The sequence below is a fragment of the Rhinoderma darwinii genome, chromosome 3, assembly GCF_050947455.1.
Source record: "Rhinoderma darwinii isolate aRhiDar2 chromosome 3, aRhiDar2.hap1, whole genome shotgun sequence".
Classification (NCBI taxonomy): domain Eukaryota; kingdom Metazoa; phylum Chordata; class Amphibia; order Anura; family Rhinodermatidae; genus Rhinoderma; species Rhinoderma darwinii.
This window is the reverse complement of record NC_134689.1, coordinates 290,150,806-290,161,262: the sequence shown is the minus strand read 5'-3', so window position 1 is coordinate 290,161,262 and position 10,457 is coordinate 290,150,806. Positions and strand designations below refer to the sequence as shown.

General features: G+C 42.5%; 1 protein-coding gene across 3 annotated transcripts in view; it reads left to right on the top strand.

The window, feature by feature from the left end:
* The first annotated feature begins 303 nt into the window (after positions 1–303).
* The window catches only part of ATP8B4 (ATPase phospholipid transporting 8B4 (putative)), a 257,001-nt gene continuing 246,847 nt past the window's right edge, over positions 304–10,457 (top strand). The window contains exon 1 of one of the 3 annotated variants that reach the window (XM_075858039.1): positions 304–427. The gene's annotated coding sequence lies outside the window, so the exon portion shown is untranslated. Of the gene's footprint in view, positions 428–639; positions 1,094–1,113; positions 1,283–10,457 lie in introns of those variants that run through there. The other 2 variants (XM_075858037.1, XM_075858038.1) reach the window with 2 other exon arrangements.

Here is a 10,457-nt window from a genome sequence, read left to right as displayed (position 1 = left end):
GTCCGCTCCACTGAATGACCTTTATACTGTGGACTGAAGCGTCTTCACTGTTGAACAAAAGCATCAGAGATCTACTCGTATGTCAGAGATCTACCAGTAGATCTCGTTGGGTTTCACTCGTCTCAGCCAAAAGAAATGAAATGCTGCAGCAGGTACACAGTCACCTTCACAGGACTGATGAAGACTGGAAAAACATCTGCAGGACACACAGGTTACAATTTCTATTTTGGCAGAGCAGGGATGCGGTGCAGGGTGCACAAGGCCAATGACTCTGCATATGTGACATCCACTGACCAGGCTGGTGGGAGCGTCATGGTGCGGAGTAACTTCTCACGGCACCCACACGGTAACCTAGTGACATTCCACCACTCGCAGGATGCCATTGTGGGTATGAATATCATTACATAGCATGATACATATATAACAGGTAAGTGACAGCAATGAGAGCACACATTTCAGGGGTACAGTATGGTGGACATTGTAAATCATTGAAATCAGCAACTTGTTTACAGGGGTCAGAGTACTGTGGCCCCTCCAATAAGTGAATGGGTGGGGGTCCCCCACATATACATGACACCTCAGAGCAGGAAGTGATAGAACTGTGCTTCAAGCAGAGTAGGAAAAAGGTGTATTATGGAATTGCTCTTATGATGTGAGGCACCTACATGTGTAATAGCAGATTATTTATAGTGCTTGTTATTATGGAGGAACGATAGTTTACACGAAATGCAGCATATTCCACCCACATTGACAAAGTTTACCTCATGCTAGGAATCTGCTGCCGGCCTATACACCGGAGTCATTACTGTACAGTACTATGTAGTGGTGCGGTAATGAGGAGAGCGCGGCTCAGGTGTAAACACACGGCAGGGAGTGACAGGAGCCCCGGGAGACACTGGAGCAGCGCCGCTAGTGATGACACGGAGCAGGGTAGGAGCACACAGGCAGCGGAAGCTCTGAGTCCCCCTGAGTGGAGCGCCTCCTCCTCGGGCTGTGACTTCATCCTCAGCCCCGGAGCTCCCCATCCGACCCAGCACGGCCCCACCCTCTCCCTGCTAGAAGATGAGTGTTTACCTAACGGACTGTATTCGCGGTAAGTGGGCTGGGGAAGGAGTGATGGGTGACGGTTTACCGGTTCCCCCTCACTGTACGAGCCGCCTCACACACAGGCCTGGGTGATTTGGGAAAGAGCGGGGGTTGCTCGGTGCTTTATCCTCTTAGTGCATGATGTGCTCTCTCTACACATGTGCTGTACCCGGTATAACCCCCACAGTAAGATGAGGTAACCTTCCTCCCATGTATGAGCGACCCCTGCCCCCACACATGACAAGAAGCCCCTGCATACATTTCTCATCCTTGTGTTTACATAGCTGTGTGATGATGATGATGATGAAGCCACCATGTACCTCAGTCACCTTCTTCTGTATTGTCTTATTACATCTGGAGTGTCAGTTTTGTAGTCCAGTAATAACTTTCACACCCCAGAAGTATATATAAACATATATCACATTTATGATAGTGAGCAGTCATTACATTTACAGTTTTGGGGTATCACTAGATATACGGGGGGGTATTGTTGTTAACAGGATTAATTGTGGCTCATGACGATATAAAAGCACTCGTGTGTGTTGTGACTATGACCGGTCACTGTTTACATAAAGAAATAGTGCATCACTCTGGTAGATCTGCGCGTTCTAATATGTGCCTGTCTAACAGCGCTTTTTCCTAATGACCGACCACGGTGCTTGTCGTCGGGTTTCCATTTTGGGTTCATATCCCCATTTATTTGTGTTTTTTTGTGTCCCCACCATGAAGTCTTATATTACAGACAGGCCCACAATATACATTTATTTGTAGAGTCCAGTCGATGCCGGTTATATTAACGGTCCACAAAGTGTGACAACAGAGACGTGTTTCCTTTTCTGTGTCTGTCATCACACTATTGCCCTACGTTTAGCGTGTACGTTGGGAAAGCTCATGAAGTACACGCTAAGGGTATGTGCACACGATAACTGCATTTACGGCTGAAATTACGGAGCTGTTTTCAGGAGAAAACAGCTCCTGCATTTCAGATGTAATTGCTCGTACTCGCATTTTTGAAGGCGTCAATTATGGCCGTAATTTGGAGCTGTTCTTCATTGAAGTCAATGAAAAACGGCTCAAATTACGTCCCAAGAAGTGTCCTGCACTTCTTTGACGACGCTGTTATTTTACGCGCCGTCTTTTGCCAGCGACGCGTAAAATTACAGGTCGTCACCACAGTACGTCGGCAAACACATTGAAATGAATGGGCAGATGTTTGCCGACGTATTGGAGCCGTGTTTTCAGGCGTAATTCGAGGCGTAAAACGCCTAGTTTATGCCTGAAAATAGGTCGTGTGAACCCAGCCTAAACGTGTCCATAGGGCTCCATTAGCTGAACGGAGGCCAAAAGTGCGTCCCTTTGGTCTCATGATGTATACATTTAGCGTATACCATTGAATTCTCTTGTGACGGATGCCACTGTTAAAGCATTCGTCACAGACTACGTTTATAACGCATACGTCGGGTTCCTGGCATGTCTGCTAAACGTAGGCCAAAACAAGATGTGCACACAACCGAACTACAGCTTAGTGCGAAAGAGGGAATAATATTAACAATAGAAAAAGTAAAGTAAAATGACTGTACCAGGGGGGGATTTATCAATGCTGATACGTTTTCTGGCATAATGGTATTGAAAAAAATAGTTCTCTTCACACCCTATTTATCAAGCTAAGGCCCCATGCACACGAACGTGTTTTTGCGTCCGCAATTCCCCCGAGAATCCACGGGAGAATTGCGGACCCATTCATTTCTATGGGCCCATACACACTATCCGTGTTTTCATGGGTCCCCGCATGTCCGCAAATCCGTGCCGCACAAACTCAGGACATGTCTTATTACGGCCCGCAAATTCGATGCGGACATGCCCGTAGAAGTCAATGGGACCGTGGAAAATGCGGGTACACCTCCGTGTGTCAACCGCAGTTTGCGGATTTGCGGAAGTGTTGCTTGGCGACGACCGGGAATGAGTTCTGTCGTCATCCTGTTTTACCTAGGCTTTTTTTTTTATCCGCATTTTGCGGATTACATACGGATGAACTGCGGATTACATACGGATGAACTGCGGGGGACATTTCATGGAACACGGCCCTGGAATTTGCGGACCAGAAAAACACTATGATCGTGTGCATGAGGCCTAAGACTTTGTTCACATCTGCGCTAGGGCTCCGTTCCGTTGGAGCTTTCCGTCGGAACGGAGCCCAGACATAAACGGAAATCATAAGTTTCTGTTTCCATCACCATTGATTTCCGTTTGTCTCCGTTGTGCAAGGGTTACGTTGTTTTGACGGAATGAATAGCGTAGTCGACTACTGTATTAATTTCGTCAAAACGACAGAACCCTTGCACAACGGAGACAAACGGAAAACATTGGCACCGGATCCGTCACCATTGAAATCAATGGTGATGGAAACGGAAACCTATGGTTTCCGTTCGTGCCTGTCAGGGCTCTGTTCTGACGAAACCCTAGCGCAGATGTGTACGAAGCCTTGCCGACACTTTTTGGGACTCCTATAACATTTTCTTTTGTGTCAGTAAAAGGGGATCTGACTATTATGTGGTATCTCTGTGTAGGATTTACTTACATAGCAGCGCCATATTCCTTAACAGTCCTGCAGTGTGTTCTGGAAATGGCGCATACGACTAGGGTTGCACACTGGCACAGCACCTCACCAGTGTTAGTAATTATAATATGTATGTACAGTGGTACCCGGAGCTGGGCATGGTTGTGGGCTACATGCAGATTAATATCTATACAACTAAATATAATTTCTGTTAACCTGACAAAATGATGCCCATGACGCCCACAACAAATCTCGGGAGCCTTGACAGTTCGGATTTGCTGTGATCAGCTGATTTTGTTGATTGAGTAACTGTTTTTGGAAAAGGGGTTGTCTTGATCAGATCACTGCTTTAACCCCTTAATGACCGGGCCATTTTGCACGTTAATGACCAAGGATTATTTTTTGTTTTTTCACGGTCGCATTCCAAGAGTCGTAACTTTTTTTTTATTCTGTCGACATAGCCGTATAATGGCTTGTTTTTTGCGGGACGAGTTGTATTTTGGAATTGTACCATTTTTAGATGCTTATAACATATTGATTAACTTTTATTAACTTTATTTTAGGAAAGAATTGAAAATAAGCATCTATTCCAGCATTAATTTTCACGTTATAAATTTACGCCGTTTACTATGCAGTGTAAATAACATGTTAACTTTATTCTATGGGTCGGCACGATTACAGGGATACCACATATGTAGAGGTTTTATATGTTTTCCTACGTTTGCACAATAAAAACCCTTTTAGAAAAAAATTACTTGTTTTTGCATCGCCGCATTCCAAGAGCCGTCATTTTTTTATTTTTCCGTCAATGTGGCCGTATGTGGGCTTGATTTTTGCGGGCCAATGTGTCGTTTTCATTAGTACTATTTTGGGGTACATAGGACTTATAGATTAACTTTTATTGAATTTTTTATGGGGGGAATGTGAGAAAAGAGAGAATTTTGCCGTAGTTTTTTGCGGTTTTTTTGGACGCCATTCATCCGGCGGTTTAATTAATGTGTTCATTTTATTGTTCAAATCGTTACGATCGCGGAGATACCATATATGTGTTACTTGTTTTGACACTTTTACTAAATAAAACCACTTTTTGGGCAAAAAAAGTAGTTTTATTTGATTTTGACTGTAATTTATTTAAAGAGGCTCTGTCACCAGATTTTGCAACCCCTATCTCCTATTGCAGCAGATCGGCGCTGCAATGTAGATTACAGTAACGTTTTTATTTTTAAAAAACGAGCATTTTTGGCCAAGTTATGACCATTTTTGTAGTTATGCAAATGAGGCTTGCAAAAGTCCAAGTGGGTGTGTTTAAAAGTAAAAGTCCAAGTGGGCGTGTATTATGTGCGTACATCGGGGCGTTTTTAATACTTTTACTAGCTGGCCGTTCTGATGAGAAGTATCATCCACTTCTCTTCAGAACGCCCAGCTTCTGGCAGTGCAGACACACAGCGTGTTCTCGAGAGATCACGCTGTGTCGTCACTCACAGGTCCTGCATCGTGTCAGACGAGCGGGGACACATCGGCACCAGAGGCTACAGATGATTCTGCAGCAGCATCGGCGTTTGCAGGTAAGTAGCTACATCGACTTACCTGCTAACGCCGATGCTGCTGCAGAATCAACTGAAGCCTCTGGTGCCGATGTGTCCGACACGATGCAGGACCTGTGAGTGACGTCACAGTAGTGATCAGGCAGAAGCTGGGCGTTCTGAAGAGAAGTGGATGATACTTCTCATCAGAACGGCCAGCTAGTAAAAGTATTAAAAACGCCCCGATGTACGCACATAATACACGCCCACTTGGACTTTTACTTTTAAACACACCCACTTGGACTTTTGCAAGCCTCATTTGCATAACTACAAAAATGGTCATAACTTGGCCAAAAATGCTCTTTTTTTAAAAATAAAAACGTTACTGTAATCTACATTGCAGCGCCGATCTGCTGCAATAGCAGATAGGGGCTGCAAAATCTTGTGACAGAGCCTCTTTAACTGATTTACATTTTTTTTTTTAGTCCCACCAGGGGACTTCACTATGCGATCTGCCGATCCCATATATAATGCTTTGGTATACTTAGTATACCAAAGCATTATTGACTGTCAGTGTAAATCTGGACTGTCAGGTTAAACTGCCGGAATCGGAGCGCGCTTCGATTCCGGCAGTTGCAGCAGGAGCCAGGCTGTGTATAACAGCCGTGCTCCTGCCGCTGATCGCGTGTGTACACTGGCAGTACCCACGCGATCACAGGACGGATATATCCGTCCTCCTGCGCGAACTAGCAGCTGCAGAGGACGGATATATCCGTCCTTCGGCGTTAAGAGCTTAAAGGGGTTTTCCCTCGTTTAGGTTATAGGATAAAAGTGTTGTTCAGAAATAGTGCCATAATTGTCCATAGTTTGTGGTACTGTAACTCAGCCCCATTAAAGTGAATGCTGAAACTTTACACCATATAATGTTAAGATTTTGTATCAGATGCTGATTTTCGGAGCCTGGTCTGTGCAGGGTGGCAGAATAAAGGGAGGGTACTCTTTGTTACATACAGTACTGTGCAAACGTTTTAGGCAGTTGTGAAAAAATGCTGCAAAGTAAAAATGCTTTCAAACATAGAAGTGTTAATAGTTTTTTCTATATCAATTAACAAAATAGAAAATGAATGAACAGAAGAGAAATCTAAATCAAATCAATATTTGGTGTGACCACCCTTTTCCTTCAAAACAGCATAAATTCTTCTAGGTACACTTGCACACAGTTTTTAAAGGAACTCGGCAGGGAGGTTGTTCCAAACATCTTGGAGAACTAACCACAGATCTTCTGTGGATGTAGGTTTCCTCAAATCCTTCTGTCTCTTCATGTAATCCCAGACAGATTCGATGATGTTGAGATCAGGACTCTGTGGGGGCCATATTATCACTTACAGTGCTCCTTGTTCTTCTTTATGCTGAAGATAGTTCTTAATGACATTGTATTTTGAGGTCGTTGTCATGCTGCAAAATACATTTTTAGCCAATCAGACGCCTCCCTGATGGTATTGCATGATGGATAAATATCTGCTTGCATTTCTCAGCATTGAGGACAACATTAATCCTCACCAAATCCCCAACTTCATTTGCTGAAATGCAGCCCCAAACGCAGCCTCCACCATGCTTGACTGTTGCCTACAGACACTCATTATTGCACAGCTCTCAAGCCCGTCGGGGGAAGAAAATGTCTTCTGTTACAGCCAAATATTTCACATTTGGACTCATCAGTCCAAAACACCTGCTGCCATTTTTCTGCACCCCTCTTCCTATGTTTTAGTGCATAGTTGAGTCCCTTGGCCTTGTTTGTCAAAGGTATGGACTTTTAGCCGCAATTCTTCCATGAAGACCACTTCTGGGGAGACTTCTCCGAACAGTAGATGGGTGTACCTGGGTCCCACTGGTTTCAGCCAGTTCTGAGCTGATGGCACTGCTAATGTGTCTTTGATCTGCTGCAAGTTTCCTTGGCTGACCACTGCATCTACTATTTACAGCAAGGCAAGCGTAATCTCGTTTTAAATGACAGTTTACAGCGTAATCTCGTGAGATTACGCTTGCCTTGCTGTAAATCTCACAGAAACGTTACCGAAGTGTCAGGTTCTGATTAGACATCACGTCCTGGCTGGAGGTAATGTATATGCATTGTCAGGACACTTGAGTAACGTTAATGTGTGTGTATGTGGCTGCACATAGTGATATAGCTATATCGCTATCTGCAGTATAAATGAATGGAGAGAAGTGTATGACGCGGATTGGTCACTGGTCAGCGTCATACACTCCTCTGTACAACGCCCACTTGGTCAAAAAGTAAAACACACCCAGTTGTTCATTAAGAAACTCATTAGCATAAAACTAATATAGGTCATAACTCTGTCAAAAAAGATAGTTTTTCTAACTAAAAAACACTGCTGTTATCTACATTACAGTGCCGATCATATTATGTAGAAGATAGGGCAGTTATAATGTGGTGACAGAGCCTTTTTAAGGGATCTTGAGTCAGTCTGTTGGGGGATGTGACGTGTGTCCATGTAGTGGCTCATAAATCCAGGCGTTAGATTGAGGCCTTGTGTCAATGACTGGAATTTTATCATCATCTTGAATTCCCAAATTTTTCTTTTTCTGTCATTTTTAAAATGACCCTTCAGTATTAGGACCTTTAAATCTGCCAAACTGTGGTCTGGTCCAGAGAAATGTTTTCCCACGGGTGTATCCACCTCCTGTTTTATTGTATGTCTGTGTAGATTCATTCTGGTTTGTAATATTTGTTTAGTTTCTCCAATGTAGATTCCTTTATCTATGCAGCTTGTACACAGGATCATGTACACTACATTGGAGGATGTACAGGAGAATGTGCCAGTGATTTTATAGTCCTGCTGCGTGTTTGGTATGTGGATGGTGTTTGATGACAAGATGTTGGTACAGGTCTTGCATTTTCTACTGTTGCAAGGAAGCGTGCCAGTCTCTGATGGTGATGAGAGGGCACTTCTAACCAGGAGATTCCTTAGGTTTAATGGCTGTTTTTATGCAAGGAGATGTAAATCCGGGAATATTTCCTTCAGTTTATTGTCTTTGTTAAAAATAAATGTACGTAGAATAATTGATGCTGTTTTGAAGGCAAAGGGTGGTCACACCAAATATTGATTTGATTTAGATCTATTTTCAATTCATTCACTTTGCATTTTGTTAATTGATAAAAAAAAAAGTTAAACTTCTATTTTTGAAAGCATTCTTACTTTGCAGCATTTTTCCACAACTGACTAAAAATTGTGCACAGTACTGTATATGTGCTTGTATAGCCTGCTGTAATAATTCTGCATATAGAAATACATGCATGTGTTGGGTTTTTATAAGGTCCTAGTGGTTACAAGTATATATGTATTCCCCTTCTCACAGCCACAGTCCTGATAGGAAGCAATCTCAATGGGGTACATTGCAAAGTATGAGCACATTGATTACTCTTTCAGTTTAACCCTACGTTTTGTAATACCCATTTAAATCTTGTTCAAATGATAAAAATAGGCAATATCTGTGGAAATAATAATGCAAATTGTTAGAAGATCATTTCAAAGGGGACATAATTGGGGTCAGATGTCATTAATACATACAGTTATTTTTCCCACTGTGGGAAGTTGGCATCAAAATGATTCTGATTTCTGGGAAATGCAGAAATTAATTACACCAGTTTAACATTGTGTGATGGATTAAAGGGGTATTCTCATCTCGGAGATTGACATATCCACTGGTTATGCTATAAATGTCCTATAGATGTGGGTCCAAGCTCTGGGACCTGCACCTATCTCTAGAACAGGGCTCATTGACTACCGTTCTATGGATATTCCAGAAATGTCAGTAAATGGGAATACCCCTTTAAGCCATGGGACATTATTTTTTTTTTTTTCAGTCACAGTATTTTTCTAGCTAATCGCTGTTCCATTGAAGCAGAGTCACATGCAAGAGTAGATATTTTTTTTTATATATTAAGGAAAAATAGTAATTTGACGAGCGAGAATATTCTCTTATGGTGTAAACAGACTGGCAGCTTGATGTCACATACTGGCACAGGCTAAGGCTGTGTTCACATCTGCCTCGGAGGTTCCGATAGGAGCTGTTATCGCAGATTACGTAAAAATTTCCAGAAAAAAATAAAAACGCAGCATATATTGCTATTTAGTCTAGCAGAATGATGGACACATCACAGTCACAGAAACCTGACAAAACCAATCTAACCCGTTAGTGACCGCCAATACGCCTTTTCACGGCGGCCACTAATGGGCTTTATTCTGATGCATAAGCCTTTTTACAGCGCTGCATCAGAATAAATAAAGCCGTTAAATCTTCCTGCTCTCAGCTCCCAGATGTAGCTGAGGGCTGGGGGCATCCCTGCTCGAACAGGGGAGATCGATATAAGTATCGATCTCACCCATTTAACCCCTCCGATGCGGCGCTCAATAGCGAGCGCCGCATCTGAGTGGTTTTGGAGAGAGGGAGGGAGCTCCCTTTCATCCCACTGACACCCGGCGATAAGATCGCAGAGTGTCTGTGTCTCCGATGGCAGCCGGGGGCATAATAAAGGCCCCCAGGTCAGCCTCTAGTGAATGCCTGCTAGGTCATGCCAGAGGCATGACCTAGCAGATGCCTGTCCGTTTTACATGGACAGGCAGTAATACACTGTAATACAAAAGTATTGCAGTCTATTATAAATGCGATCGTAGGATCGTATATTAAAGTCCCCTAGTGGGACTAGTAAAAAAGTAAAAAAAATGTTTAATAAAGTTAATAAACAAAAATGTGAAAAAAAAACGAAAAACCCACTTTTTCCCCTTACAAACTGCTTTGCTATTAAAAAAAAACAAAATAAAGCAAAAAAGTGAAACACATTGGAATCGCCGCATCCGTAACGACCCCGACTATAAAGCTACTACATTATTTAACCCGCACAGTGAACGCCATAAAAAATAAAATAAAAAACAATGGAAAAATTGCTGTTTTCTGTGAATCCTGACTTAAAACAAATGTGCTAAAAGGTGATCAAAAAGTCGCATCTACTCCAAAATGGTACCAATAAAAACTACAGGTTGTCCCGCAAAAAAAAAAACGCTCATACAACTGCATCGGCGAAACAATAAAAACGTTATGGCTCTTCAAATATGGAGACACAAAAACAAATAATTTTGAAAAAAATGCGTTTTTACTGTGTAAAAGTAGTAAAACATACAAAATGTATACAAATTTGGTATCGTTGCAATCATAACAACCCGCTGAATAAAGTTATTGTGTTATTTATACCACACTGTAAATGGCGT